Source organism: Phasianus colchicus, chromosome 9 (genome assembly GCF_987193195.1).
Source record: "Phasianus colchicus chromosome 9, bPhaCol1.hap1.1, whole genome shotgun sequence".
Classification (NCBI taxonomy): domain Eukaryota; kingdom Metazoa; phylum Chordata; class Aves; order Galliformes; family Phasianidae; genus Phasianus; species Phasianus colchicus.
Genome location: NC_143444.1, coordinates 1,835,242 through 1,851,305, shown reverse-complemented (window position 1 = coordinate 1,851,305; position 16,064 = coordinate 1,835,242). Strand labels below are relative to the sequence as shown.

The 16,064-nt window shown below is 38.5% G+C and overlaps 1 long non-coding RNA gene across 2 annotated transcripts; it reads left to right on the top strand.

Annotated features, from left to right (window-relative positions):
• The first annotated feature begins 270 nt into the window (after positions 1-270).
• LOC149916710 (uncharacterized) lies at positions 271-5,501 on the top strand. 2 transcript variants are annotated; one of them, XR_016468924.1, is made up of 3 exons: positions 271-367; positions 974-1,093; positions 5,366-5,501. It is a non-coding gene; the product is annotated as an uncharacterized LOC149916710 (long non-coding RNA). The 2 variants fall into 2 exon arrangements; XR_016468925.1 differs by lacking the exon at positions 5,366-5,501 and adding an exon at positions 2,983-3,104.
• The last annotated feature ends 10,563 nt before the right edge of the window (positions 5,502-16,064 follow it).

Sequence of the window (16,064 nt, the reverse complement as noted above, 5' to 3'; positions counted from 1 at the left end):
GAGAAGCCCCGGGCACAATCCCGCGGCACCAACCCCGGCCCGCAGCGGGGGCCCGGCCACCGCCCTCAGCGGCCCCACCCGCAGCCCCGCGCCCGTTGCTCGGCAGCTGCGAGCCAACCGAGCCTGCCGGGAAGGCGGAGGGGCAGCACCACGGATAGCTCCTATTGGTCGAAGGAGGTGAGGGCGGAGCTCGAGGACGGCCGTCTTCTTCGCTATTGGCGGAGAGAGCCGTCAGTGCGGGGCGGGGGGCGGGGCCTCGCGGCTAGCGGGGTCGCGTTGAACTCCGCGTTAGGGCGGGGGAACGGAGCGAGGGGGCGGCGGCGGTCGAGGGTAAGCGAGCCGCCGGCTGCGAGGAGAGCGGCGCGAGGTAGGGAGCGGCGCGGGGGCCGTCCTCACCTGTCACCGGGCGCTCAGCCCTCCCTCCTCGCGGCCCCCGGGCTCCGGCCGCGGGCGCGGTCCCTCGCGGTAGCGGCCGGGCTGGGGCTGTGCTTTCGTCTAAGGGGACCCTCGTCCGAGGGAGGGCGGCAGGCAGGCAGGCAGGCTGTGCGCGCGGTGCCACCGGCTGTGCGCCGCTGCGCGGACGGATGCCGGCTGCCCTCAGGTAGGTGGGAGGGGGGCGGAGAGGGCAGACCCCGGGAAGGCCGCCTCTGGGCGCGAGGGCTCCCCGCCGCCGTCGCTGCGGCAGGCGGCACCTCGGAGTGGCGCTGCGCGAGGGGGGGAGCGGCTGGGGGCTGCGGCTGGGGGCTGCGGCTGGGGGCCGCCTCCGTGCGCGGGGCGGGGGGAGTTGCGAGGGCAGAGCCGCGCGACTTCTTATTCGTATAGCCGCGCTTCTTTTCACAGCAACGTGAATAGCTGTAAAACACATAATTCTACCTAAATTAAGTTGTTTAAATTGGAGATAAACAGATGTCTTAGACCTGCTTCTCTTTTTTTGCTGGAAGAAGTGAAGTCAATCACATTCTCTTACAAACAGGGCCTGGGTGTCCCTGTAGACAGCAGGGTGACCACAAACCAGCAATGTGGCCTTGTGGTCAAGAAGGCCAATGGTATCCTGGGATGCATTAAAAAGAATGTGGCCAGCAGGTTGAGTGAGGTGAGTGAGCAAAGTATTATTTACTAACCAGCTAACTGCAGGAGAAGACTCTTAACAGAATAGAAATTTATGTTCTTAACATGCTCCTTTTTGAAGAAAATGGTAGAAAAGACAGAAGTGAGGAATAGAGGATACTTAAACCAACCTGGATCCACTAGAAAACTTCAAAGTAGGGACAGTTACAAAAGCTCAGCTATTCCATTGAGGGAGTAAGCACAAAAAGAAAGACTGAAGCCTTTAGCTAGCAGTTTGTCAGAAAACAGTCTTAAATATGCGCAAGGGTGGAAAGAGACTTCCTATTTCCTTAAATGCAAGCAGATTGAAACAGTTTCTTTTGATTTCTGTATCTATGATTTTCATAAGCAGTTACAAGAACGGTGTTCTCAGATTGGATATTATGAGTAAATGCTTGTGTTGCATTTAAGGAAATAATAAACAGCAACTATTTCTCATCCAAGAAAAAGACAAACACGTAAACTGAATGAGCAGCTTATATACATATATCCCCTAGATATCTGTAGCACTCCCATGGTGTTGGCAGAAATGGCAGAGAATTTATAGAGATGCATACCTCCTCAAGCAGAAAGCAGAGGTTACTAAGGCACACTACCCCAGGTATCACCAATAGCAGTAGAAGCTTGTGCTTAGGCAACTCAAGTACACCTTTCACCCCCCACACGAATATTAAACATTACCATCATAGCATCCCCCCCCCCCTTTTTTTTTCTTTCTTTCCTTTTAAATTGTCTTTTATCTCAGGCCCACGAGATGCATGGAAATCAAAAGTCCGTGAGTTATGAACAAAGAAGTTCTTTGCCACAGAAAATACGTTACATATGGAGTGAGATGTTGTGCTGTTGCCAAGCACATCAGGCTTGCTAATGTAACTTCAAATGCAGAACTTCTAGCAGAACGTGCTAGAACTAATACCATGGTACAAGCCAGAGGAGTCTTGTCTGCTGCTCTTTCCTCTCACTGCTGTCGTGGACCCTGCAACAGGCTGGATTGGACAGTGCTGGTTAAACACAGCTTGTTTCCTGAGCATTTTATCAATTATTTCTGTATTGCTGATATACAGATATAGGGTTTTTTCCTGTTCCTCTGCACAGTTGAATTTCCATTTGCCACTTTCCCAGATACTGGCATCTTGGGACCTGGGAACCAAACACAAGTCAAACTAATCCCTCTAGGTATGTCATAATGCTGGTTTTTATGTTGCTGTAATTATCTGCAGTTGTATAGAGTATTTAAGACAAATGGAACTGTTTGGTATTACGGTTTGGTACATGAAAGAAAATAAAACATCCTTTATTTTAATATATGACAAAGAATGAATAATACTTACTTGCCACCAACCACTTCTCACTTCTGACACTCTACCAAACTGATGGATGTTCTACATAAAGCAACGCTTTCCTTCTTCCCTTTTGATTTAGTAGATTTTTTTTTATTTTAATGTTTGTTTCAGTCTACATACTGAAATAGGTTTTACTGGGCACCTTTACTTCTCAAACTTTCTGCATTCAGGTTTGTAAAGAAAGGCAGACTTTTCTTCTCCAAGATCAGACAGACAGCACATTCTTTGGCCAACAAATTCTTGTTTCTTAACAATACTGACATTTTGCTCTGCCAAGCATTTAAAAGTGCATTCCTTTTAGAGACCTTCTCTTCGTTACAGTCTATATGTAACTGTGATACATATTTTCTCTGTATTTGGGAAAACCTAATAACAGATACAATTTACCACCAAAAATATTTGCAGTCATGACTTCATCATAGACTTTTTCCTACTTTTCCAGTACTTGTTTGATACTTTCTTTTTCTAGTAAGCAAAAATTCTAAGCCCTTGTCCTCCAGTAACTGTCTTTCATTTTCTGATACATTCAAAGATAACCTTTGGAGGCATGCCTTTTTCTGGGAAGCCAAGTTCTAACAGCAGAAAAAAATTTCAAAGGCTGTATGGAGAGCATCAACTACAATGGCAATAATATCACTGACCTTGCTAGAAGGAAGAAATTGGAACCTTCTAATGTGGTAAGAACATAACTTTATCATCATCTAAACTTCTGCTTCTCCTTCTAAGGAAAGTTTGTGAGTGTGTGTGACAGATGTTCTGAAATCATATAATATATAAAACAAAGTTTGTCACATGCCTAAAGATTTCATTATACATACTTTTATGATTTTTGTTTGTTTGTTTGTTTGTTTGTTTGTTTTTAATATCTGGGAACCTGTTTCTGCTGGGATTTAAGTTTCAGCTTTACAGAATTAGCCTTCAGCATCAGATGAATGTTTTTTAAAAGAAAACCAGTAGATCAGTATATACATTTTTGCTTTCATCTTATAGTAACCCAAAACTAGGATGGACAATATTTATTGTTAAATCAATTGCAGTGTGTCAAGGATCTAAATCCTGTTATCTTCCATCCCCACAGAGCAAGTTGCGTGGGTGTGCAAAATCATTAGAAAGGGAAGGCTCAGAGCCATTTTATGGGAGCTCCGTAAAGCATCAAGATACTAAACTTTGAAACTGTTATTTAGCTTATTAACATTACAGGGATTATTAACATTACATTCTATTTTTTTCTCTCCAAAGCATTCATAGTTGCTTTCATGTTTAAACTTGTGTCTTTCTGTAAGGGTTGATCAGGAAATCACTTTAATTTCTGTATTTTTAAGAATCTAGGCGTTCCTAAAATAGTTGGTGGATTACATGAGCAATGTGGGTAGGAAATAAATGTATTATTACCCTGAATTTGAGATAGATCTGTTCAAGGCTTTCTTCTGTACAGTACTGCAGCCTTCACAAAGCCCTGCTCACAGTATGTATAGTTTGATTACTGCTTTTTTTCTTTATGTATTTTGCATAGTACATAACAGTAATGAAGAATAAGATATAAGATAAACATGTACAGTAGAAATAAAGTGCAATGATTCTTCTTGGACAGATGTGCAACTTCTGAGATGTCTGTAGGACAAATTCCAGCTTTTGAAAAGCATAGCACAGCTAACAGTTCTGTAGAGTGTCTATAAACTCCTCTTTCTGGTTTATTTGGATGTGAATTTTCTGTTTGCTTGTTTTGTTTGTTAGTTGATTACATTCTGTTGCCTGTGACATTAAAGCAAAATCTACATATGTAGATTTGGTAGTGTTAGAGGTTTACCACTAAACTGTGGCATGCTAGTTTAATCTGATGATTCACTTCTGAGAATATAGAAACAGAAGTGAACTTTGCTTTCAGATGAATTATTTAAATTTCTTCCGCTCTTCAAAAACAGAATCAGTTTCACTTATGAAATCAACATGGATGTTTATGTTTCTTACAAAAAAACTTTTATTCTTCTAGTTTTGAACCTGATTTAGCATGAAAAATACTAAGCTGAAACTACTATTTTTGTTAACCACGTTTATGTTAATGGCACTTAAGCAATCCAACCAGGATCAAAGCTCCATTGTAGGAACTGTGCAGACGCATAGCAGTAGACATATCCTGCCCTAAAGAAAAAGCAAAAATAAATAACGTAATGAAATGGAACACAAAGTAATTGGTAAAGTTATAAGAAGCATCATAGGGGGAAAAAAAAAATAGATGGACAAAGAATAAAAAAGAGGTTTGAGACAAAAATAAAAATGTTCTTACTGTCAGATTTCAGAAGTTGTACAAGGAAAAGGAGTAAAAAATTAAATTTATACAACGAGGATGTCCAGAAAATCTAAGAAGTTAATCTTGATTTTACATTGAACAAAAATAGAATGAATAAAAATCCTTAGGTCTCACAAATACGTATGTTATGATCATAAATGCACCATTAAGAGTCTTTCAACATCTTCTTAAGCAATTTATTCATTTTATCTTTAGAGGGTAACAATGTGGAGCAAAAAAGTTTTGCAGTCCTCTGTGATAGAACAAGTGGCAGCAAACCTTTGAGGAGAAAGAGTAAGATGGATGGCCTTAAACAGTTTTTGCTTTTATTAATGGAGCCTGATTTGTTTTCACAGAAATGAGGCAAATAATAAACATACACAGAAAGGAGAGTAGGAGATAGAAGGACAACAAGAAAAAAAAAATGGAGTGTCAAATTTTCTCCCAAATGGACTTGCAAGAGTTGACAGTGACTTACTAGAGCATTAATTTCTTCTTTACAGCTTTATTCAGGTCTAAGACAGAAAAAAAGAACATGCACACGAGTCTTCCAATCCATATTTTCTATGTTATTTAAAGTAATAAGGTTATGTATGGTATTTTATGTTGGTTTCATTTACATTTGCAGGTACTAAAATCTAACAAGTTTCTCAAAACCTGTAACAGAAAAATGCTGAGAAGAATCAAATTTATTGCTCTCTCTCTTCACATACATTGGGCTTATGATCCTCCCACTTCAGTGGCTGCTCTTCCATGTATTACTGAGTGCAATCATGTACAAATATAAGATAAACATTTTCTTTAAAGTATTTATAGTATGTTGCGCTCAAATAAATATTTGAGAAAATAAAGAAATAACCTGACAGCTATTAATCAGAGTTTTATTGCCTTTAATATATGATCCATCCTGATATAGCAATTATTGTTGTTTTAGTAAATGCATTACCTCACTTTTACAGGTTTATTTTCAGCCAGTATATATATCCTTTTGCTCAACACAACAGAGAACTTTCCAATAGCCAAAAAACATTCTGCCTTTAAATTAAATTAATCTTCTTGGAAATATTACTCTTCCAACTCTCCTGTTCTGTATGTCAGCTACTGCTCAAAGCTGTCTACTGTTCCTCCTGTTAACCATACAGTTATTAAAACTTGGTATATGAATACCTTTTCATCATATTTATCCACAATAAATGAATGAGACTTCTCCCCATAGAATCTTTCTATGAAACTTTCCATCCCTCTGTCTTTCTGCTAAATCTCAAATAATCTGAACTGCAGTTCATTTAGATATTAGACCTCAGGTTCAGATAACATCCTTGAGGTAATAAAATGTTATTGTCTGACAGATCTAAAGTGATATTTTTCCTGTAGAAAATTGCATGGGGCACTTACACTGAAACTGAGAAGTGTTTTTCCTTCTCTTGCTGAGTGAGGGTTTAAATAGGAAATGCATATACACAGAGCAAAATTTGGAAGGTAACATTTCCCATCAGGTCTTTTCAGTATTACAGAGCAAGAAAAAGATTTTTAAGACTTGCATGTGCTGATTAAGGTGATTGAATTTTTTCTACTATTATTTTCCTTTTAGTTTAGCAATAAAGAAATACATTAAAAAAATGCAGTAGGGGAAAGATCTGCCCATGGATTTGTTGTATTTGTGCATATCTAAATAGCAGTACAGGCATCTTGTCATCCCAAGGACACCATGGAGTATTCATATAATATAAAGAGAGATGATGGGGATTTTCTAATAACTAAATTGGAAATCAGAAATGTTACTTTTTTTTTTTTTTTTTTTTTTTCCCCAATTTACCAGTTTGCAAGCAATGCCTCCTTTTCCATAAAGACAGCTCTTCAAGAAAGCCCATTTCTAACACTCACAGACCTGTGCAGAACACCGTTTTTCATAGATGACAGACAGTAACTTTACAATAACATCAGCCATTTCTTTCAACACTGTCACAAATACCATTCAACAACAAATAGCATTCAACTAGGCCTCAACTGCCTAATTTCATTGAAGCCTGTATACCTTTCATTCAGTGTTAACATTACTTGAAACAAAGTGTTTGGACGTTACATTATATTATCCTCAGTTCATCGTGTTGTAGCAGATCTAATCTTTAATGAAAACGAGACATGTAGGAATCCTATTTGAACTTTTCTTTTATCTTCACTCTTATTTCAAAAAGAAAGTTGTTGATTAAACACACCTAGTGACAAACCAACATGTGATTATCATCTATAATAAATGATACTCCTGCTTGCTAGTATAATTGTATTTGCTTTTCTTGTTGCCTTTGCTTGCTTCATCCACACCAGTAGATGTGTTGAGAAAACTGACTGGGAGAAAAGAGGTCATTCCCTGGTCCTGGTTACAAAGACAGCACAGACACAGCCCATGGTGACTGAAAAACAAGGAATAAAGAGGTTCAAGACTGTACTGCAAAAGTGTATTGCAACTGCAGGTTGCTTAAAGAAGTAGAAGCAAAGGGAATGTCCACAGGTTTGAAAAAGTGGCCTGCAACTACACAATATTCATTGTTTCAGAAAGGAGATTTAACGATGCAAAATCTTTGGCAAGAAAACAGTTGTTTTTAGGGATCAAATAGAGAGAGAAATAGTGCTGGGGACCTAGACTCCATTTAGGACATAATACTTGTCTTGTCTCTACACGTGAAAATATTTTAAATTACTAGCTGAGAGATCAGGGGTCCTGAACCATGGTATGTTCATTATTGTTGATTGCATGTACTGTGTCATATCACTTAAAAAATTAAAAACATTAATGGCACTGAAATTTCAAACTGGGTGCACGTACCACTGTGCATAACAACTGACAAGCTATTATCTACGTTGATTAAAACTCTTAGTGCTAGTGTTTTAGCTTCTCCAAAAGCAAGGAATAAACAATTTGAATGCAGGCTTTATCAGTATTTGTACTTGTAATAAAACCAGGAATATTCATAGAATCATAGAATCATAGAATTTTTTTTTGAGTTGGAAGGGACTCTTACAGACCATTGAGTCCAGTTCCCCAGTAATGAACAGGGACACCCACAGAGGTCAGAGACCTCAGAGGCCTGTCCAGCCTGACCATGAATATCTCCCCACTGCCATAATGTTGTCTTGCCCCAGACCTATACAAGACTACAAAGTGAGTCACCAGCTCTGGATTCCTACTTAGGAGGGGTTTGCCATCAAGATAGACAGCAAGTCTCCATGTAACCCTCTCCTCTAGGCATCAGCCCTGGGAAACATGCTGCCAAATATTCTTCAGAAAAGCATCTTAGAGAGGTTTCTGTGAGCAGATGGGGGACATTTGATGAAGCAAACGGATGCTGGGTAAGCAGTAATTCTCACTCAACAACCAGCCTGGGGGCTCCGTTCTTTCTTCATTTCCATTCTTTCTGATGGAAATGTCCTTGAAACTTAACTTTTTCCTACTTTTCCAGTACTTGTTTGATACTTTCTTTTTCTAGTAAGCAAAAATTCTAAGCCCTTGTCCTCCAGTAACTGTCTTTCATTTTCTGATACATTCAAAGATAACCTTTGGAGGCATGCCTTTTTCTGGGAAGCCAAGTTCTAACAGCAGAAAAAAATTTCAAAGGCTGTATGGAGAGCATCAACTACAATGGCAATAATATCACTGACCTTGCTAGAAGGAAGAAATTGGAACCTTCTAATGTGGTAAGAACATAACTTTATCATCATCTAAACTTCTGCTTCTCCTTCTAAGGAAAGTTTGTGAGTGTGTGTGACAGATGTTCTGAAATCATATAATATATAAAACAAAGTTTGTCACATGCCTAAAGATTTCATTATACATACTTTTATGATTTTTGTTTGTTTGTTTGTTTGTTTGTTTTTAATATCTGGGAACCTGTTTCTGCTGGGATTTAAGTTTCAGCTTTACAGAATTAGCCTTCAGCATCAGATGAATGTTTTTTAAAAGAAAACCAGTAGATCAGTATATACATTTTTGCTTTCATCTTATAGTAACCCAAAACTAGGATGGACAATATTTATTGTTAAATCAATTGCAGTGTGTCAAGGATCTAAATCCTGTTATCTTCCATCCCCACAGAGCAAGTTGCGTGGGTGTGCAAAATCATTAGAAAGGGAAGGCTCAGAGCCATTTTATGGGAGCTCCGTAAAGCATCAAGATACTAAACTTTGAAACTGTTATTTAGCTTATTAACATTACAGGGATTATTAACATTACATTCTATTTTTTTCTCTCCAAAGCATTCATAGTTGCTTTCATGTTTAAACTTGTGTCTTTCTGTAAGGGTTGATCAGGAAATCACTTTAATTTCTGTATTTTTAAGAATCTAGGCGTTCCTAAAATAGTTGGTGGATTACATGAGCAATGTGGGTAGGAAATAAATGTATTATTACCCTGAATTTGAGATAGATCTGTTCAAGGCTTTCTTCTGTACAGTACTGCAGCCTTCACAAAGCCCTGCTCACAGTATGTATAGTTTGATTACTGCTTTTTTTCTTTATGTATTTTGCATAGTACATAACAGTAATGAAGAATAAGATATAAGATAAACATGTACAGTAGAAATAAAGTGCAATGATTCTTCTTGGACAGATGTGCAACTTCTGAGATGTCTGTAGGACAAATTCCAGCTTTTGAAAAGCATAGCACAGCTAACAGTTCTGTAGAGTGTCTATAAACTCCTCTTTCTGGTTTATTTGGATGTGAATTTTCTGTTTGCTTGTTTTGTTTGTTAGTTGATTACATTCTGTTGCCTGTGACATTAAAGCAAAATCTACATATGTAGATTTGGTAGTGTTAGAGGTTTACCACTAAACTGTGGCATGCTAGTTTAATCTGATGATTCACTTCTGAGAATATAGAAACAGAAGTGAACTTTGCTTTCAGGTGAATTATTTAAATTTCTTCCGCTCTTCAAAAACAGAATCAGTTTCACTTATGAAATCAACATGGATGTTTATGTTTCTTACAAAAAAACTTTTATTCTTCTAGTTTTGAACCTGATTTAGCATGAAAAATACTAAGCTGAAACTACTATTTTTGTTAACCACGTTTATGTTAATGGCACTTAAGCAATCCAACCAGGATCAAAGCTCCATTGTAGGAACTGTGCAGACGCATAGCAGTAGACATATCCTGCCCTAAAGAAAAAGCAAAAATAAATAACGTAATGAAATGGAACACAAAGTAATTGGTAAAGTTATAAGAAGCATCATAGGGGGAAAAAAAAAATAGATGGACAAAGAATAAAAAAGAGGTTTGAGACAAAAATAAAAATGTTCTTACTGTCAGATTTCAGAAGTTGTACAAGGAAAAGGAGTAAAAAATTAAATTTATACAACGAGGATGTCCAGAAAATCTAAGAAGTTAATCTTGATTTTACATTGAACAAAAATAGAATGAATAAAAATCCTTAGGTCTCACAAATACGTATGTAATGATCATAAATGCACCATTAAGAGTCTTTCAACATCTTCTTAAGCAATTTATTCATTTTATCTTTAGAGGGTAACAATGTGGAGCAAAAAAGTTTTGCAGTCCTCTGTGATAGAACAAGTGGCAGCAAACCTTTGAGGAGAAAGAGTAAGATGGATGGCCTTAAACAGTTTTTGCTTTTATTAATGGAGCCTGATTTGTTTTCACAGAAATGAGGCAAATAATAAACATACACAGAAAGGAGAGTAGGAGATAGAAGGACAACAAGAAAAAAAAAATGGAGTGTCAAATTTTCTCCCAAATGGACTTGCAAGAGTTGACAGTGACTTACTAGAGCATTAATTTCTTCTTTACAGCTTTATTCAGGTCTAAGACAGAAAAAAAGAACATGCACACGAGTCTTCCAATCCATATTTTCTATGTTATTTAAAGTAATAAGGTTATGTATGGTATTTTATGTTGGTTTCATTTACATTTGCAGGTACTAAAATCTAACAAGTTTCTCAAAACCTGTAACAGAAAAATGCTGAGAAGAATCAAATTTATTGCTCTCTCTCTTCACATACATTGGGCTTATGATCCTCCCACTTCAGTGGCTGCTCTTCCATGTATTACTGAGTGCAATCATGTACAAATATAAGATAAACATTTTCTTTAAAGTATTTATAGTATGTTGCGCTCAAATAAATATTTGAGAAAATAAAGAAATAACCTGACAGCTATTAATCAGAGTTTTATTGCCTTTAATATATGATCCATCCTGATATAGCAATTATTGTTGTTTTAGTAAATGCATTACCTCACTTTTACAGGTTTATTTTCAGCCAGTATATATATCCTTTTGCTCAACACAACAGAGAACTTTCCAATAGCCAAAAAACATTCTGCCTTTAAATTAAATTAATCTTCTTGGAAATATTACTCTTCCAACTCTCCTGTTCTGTATGTCAGCTACTGCTCAAAGATGTCTACTGTTCCTCCTGTTAACCATACAGTTATTAAAACTTGGTATATGAATACCTTTTCATCATATTTATCCACAATAAATGAATGAGACTTCTCCCCATAGAATCTTTCTATGAAACTTTCCATCCCTCTGTCTTTCTGCTAAATCTCAAATAATCTGAACTGCAGTTCATTTAGATATTAGACCTCAGGTTCAGATAACATCCTTGAGGTAATAAAATGTTATTGTCTGACAGATCTAAAGTGATATTTTTCCTGTAGAAAATTCCATGGGGCACTTACACTGAAACTGAGAAGTGTTTTTCCTTCTCTTGCTGAGTGAGGGTTTAAATAGGAAATGCATATACACAGAGCAAAATTTGGAAGGTAACATTTCCCATCAGGTCTTTTCAGTATTACAGAGCAAGAAAAAGATTTTTAAGACTTGCATGTGCTGATTAAGGTGATTGAATTTTTTCTACTATTATTTTCCTTTTAGTTTAGCAATAAAGAAATACATTAAAAAAATGCAGTAGGGGAAAGATCTGCCCATGGATTTGTTGTATTTGTGCATATCTAAATAGCAGTACAGGCATCTTGTCATCCCAAGGACACCATGGAGTATTCATATAATATAAAGAGAGATGATGGGGATTTTCTAATAACTAAATTGGAAATCAGAAATGTTACTTTTTTTTTTTTTTTTTTTTTTCCCCAATTTACCAGTTTGCAAGCAATGCCTCCTTTTCCATAAAGACAGCTCTTCAAGAAAGCCCATTTCTAACACTCACAGACCTGTGCAGAACACCGTTTTTCATAGATGACAGACAGTAACTTTACAATAACATCAGCCATTTCTTTCAACACTGTCACAAATACCATTCAACAACAAATAGCATTCAACTAGGCCTCAACTGCCTAATTTCATTGAAGCCTGTATACCTTTCATTCAGTGTTAACATTACTTGAAACAAAGTGTTTGGACGTTACATTATATTATCCTCAGTTCATCGTGTTGTAGCAGATCTAATCTTTAATGAAAACGAGACATGTAGGAATCCTATTTGAACTTTTCTTTTATCTTCACTCTTATTTCAAAAAGAAAGTTGTTGATTAAACACACCTAGTGACAAACCAACATGTGATTATCATCTATAATAAATGATACTCCTGCTTGCTAGTATAATTGTATTTGCTTTTCTTGTTGCCTTTGCTTGCTTCATCCACACCAGTAGATGTGTTGAGAAAACTGACTGGGAGAAAAGAGGTCATTCCCTGGTCCTGGTTACAAAGACAGCACAGACACAGCCCATGGTGACTGAAAAACAAGGAATAAAGAGGTTCAAGACTGTACTGCAAAAGTGTATTGCAACTGCAGGTTGCTTAAAGAAGTAGAAGCAAAGGGAATGTCCACAGGTTTGAAAAAGTGGCCTGCAACTACACAATATTCATTGTTTCAGAAAGGAGATTTAACGATGCAAAATCTTTGGCAAGAAAACAGTTGTTTTTAGGGATCAAATAGAGAGAGAAATAGTGCTGGGGACCTAGACTCCATTTAGGACATAATACTTGTCTTGTCTCTACACGTGAAAATATTTTAAATTACTAGCTGAGAGATCAGGGGTCCTGAACCATGGTATGTTCATTATTGTTGATTGCATGTACTGTGTCATATCACTTAAAAAATTAAAAACATTAATGGCACTGAAATTTCAAACTGGGTGCACGTACCACTGTGCATAACAACTGACAAGCTATTATCTACGTTGATTAAAACTCTTAGTGCTAGTGTTTTAGCTTCTCCAAAAGCAAGGAATAAACATTTTGAATGCAGGCTTTATCAGTATTTGTACTTGTAATAAAACCAGGAATATTCATAGAATCATAGAATCATAGAATTTTTTTTTGAGTTGGAAGGGACTCTTACAGACCATTGAGTCCAGTTCCCCAGTAATGAACAGGGACACCCACAGAGGTCAGAGACCTCAGAGGCCTGTCCAGCCTGACCATGAATATCTCCCCACTGCCATAATGTTGTCTTGCCCCAGACCTATACAAGACTACAAAGTGAGTCACCAGCTCTGGATTCCTACTTAGGAGGGGTTTGCCATCAAGATAGACAGCAAGTCTCCATGTAACCCTCTCCTCTAGGCATCAGCCCTGGGAAACATGCTGCCAAATATTCTTCAGAAAAGCATCTTAGAGAGGTTTCTGTGAGCAGATGGGGGACATTTGATGAAGCAAACGGATGCTGGGTAAGCAGTAATTCTCACTCAACAACCAGCCTGGGGGCTCCGTTCTTTCTTCATTTCCATTCTTTCTGATGGAAATGTCCTTGAAACTTAATTGAGTTTGCATGGAATTTTACACTTTTTGGATTTCTAATCTTTCTCATCATTAACCCTTAAATATGTGTTCCACAATACCACTAACCAATCATAGAAAAATAATTTAAAATAATCATGTATCAAACTTTTTTAAAATTCTATTTGGTAGGTAGGAGACCTGATTACAGGCATGGGACTTTAATGTATGTGCTGAAAACTGAAACTCAATATCTACTTTTTCATTGCTCTTCAGCAACCTGAGCAAATAGATTACCTCCTGTGATAGGTTTCTGACAGTCCCTCTTAGTTTGACAGTTATTTTAGAGAGAGTCACTTTTGTATATAATGAAAGGAAAAGTTGCCAAGCATACGTACATATTTTATGTTTCTTAAAACTTAAAAGCTAGAGGAAAGACTCCATTTTTAGTCAAGCCATTTTAAATTCAGAGTATTTGTACTGTCCGCCAGGTTTACATCAATGACACAGGGCTGAGTTACATTTCTTGCACACGAAGGGCAGCTTTTATAATTGAGTGTATCAGTTACTGCTTTGAACTTTTTTTGTGTTACTACATTCATGTGAAAATATGATGTGCATTTTCGCATCTTCTATGTATGCCAAAAGAATTAAAAGCAATTTCTATCGAAGTGTTTCCTTGAAATTGCAACAAAAAAAAATATATAAATATTAAAAACAATAAAACAAAACAAGACATTTTCTCCCAGAAATACCAGGACTCTTAGAAATACCTCACGTTTCATCTCAAGAATACTGCTTTCCACTCCTCAAGATCACACTGACTCCCATCACAATGGCCTTTTCTCCCACATACACCAGCTTTCTCCCAAATACACGACATTTTCTCCCACATACACCCGTTTTCTCCCAAAGATGGGACATATTCTCCCAGAAATGCCAGCTTATTCTTTAAAAAACGGCCTCTTTTTCCCAAAATACCAGCTTTCTCACAAACACCTGTCATTTTCCAACCAAGTCTGCTACTATCTCCCAGAAACAGCCGGTTTCCGAGAAATACCTGACGTTTGCTCTCCCAAATACTACTTGACACTCCTCCAGAGGACATTGTCTCCCCTATTTACCACGTTGTCTCCCCAAGAGACCACTTGGCACACCAAAAAGACCACCGTTGCTCTCCAGTACAAGATCTTCTTTCCCACCGGTTCCCACTTTTCTCCCCCAGCTATGTCATTTCCTCCCAGAAATGCCACTTTTCCCTTGGAAATTTCACCTTCTCTTCCAAAAAGAGGAGATTTGCTCCCAGAAATACCCCTTCTCTTACAACTGCCACACGCTTTCTCCCCAAAAAGCCTCCATGACAATGCCAAATGGGACACTTGCAGCCAAGAAGAGGACACCTTCTCTCAGAAAGACCACTTTTCTCCCCCAGAGAGGAGATTTTCTCCCAATTGGATGACATTTGCTGTAAGAAAGACCTGTTTTCTTCCCTCAAGAGGACATTGTCTTTCCCACTGAGGACGTTTTCTCCCAGAAGTGCCGCTACTCTGTGAAACACCTCCATTTCCTCCCAAATCTACTCCATGACACGCCTCAGGATGACACTTACTCCCCGATTTGGGGCATTTTCTCCCAGAAATACCACTTATCTCCCAAAGGGATGGCCTTTTCCCTCTCTAGCATCTGTTTCCTCACCAATACCTGGCATTTTCTCCCAGAAACACCAGCTTTCTCACAGATACATCACCTTCCCCCCCCCCACATCAGACCTCTTCTCCCAGAAATACCAGGACTCTGCTGAATATTTCCCATTTCCTCCGGAACATACAGCATTACACTCCGCAAGAGGACAGTTTCTTTCAGAAATGTGGCATTTTATCACAGATACACCATTTTTATGCCCAGTAGAGCTCCTTTTCTCCCAGAAATAGCACTGCTCTTAGGAAGAGCTCCCATTTTCTAACCAAAATGCTGCTTTACACTCCTCAAGATCACACTTACCCCCATCAAGATGGCAGTGTCACAGAAATACCAGCTTCTGCCCCCAAAATGGGACTTTGGCTCTCCAAAACAAGACATTTTCTCCCAGAAATACCAGGACTCTTAGAAATACCTCACGTTTCATCTCAAGAATACTGCTTTCCACTCCTCAAGATCACACTGACTCCCATCACAATGGCCTTTTCTCCCACATACACCCGCTTTCTCCCAAATACACGACATTTTCTCCCACATACACCCGTTTTCTCCCAAAGATGGGACATATTCTCCCAGAAATGCCAGCTTATTCTTTAAAAAACGGCCTCTTTTTCCCAAAATACCAGCTTTCTCACAAACACCTGTCATTTTCCAACCAAGTCTGCTACTATCTCCCAGAAACAGCCGGTTTCCGAGAAATACCTGACGTTTGCTCTCCCAAATACTACTTGACACTCCTCCAGAGGACATTGTCTCCCCTATTTACCACGTTGTCTCCCCAAGAGACCACTTGGCACACCAAAAAGACCACCATTGCTCTCCAGTACAAGATCTTCTTTCCCACCGGTTCCCACTTTTCTCCCCCAGCTATGTCATTTCCTCCCAGAAATGCCACTTTTCCCTTGGAAATTTCACCTTCTCTTCCAAAAAGAGG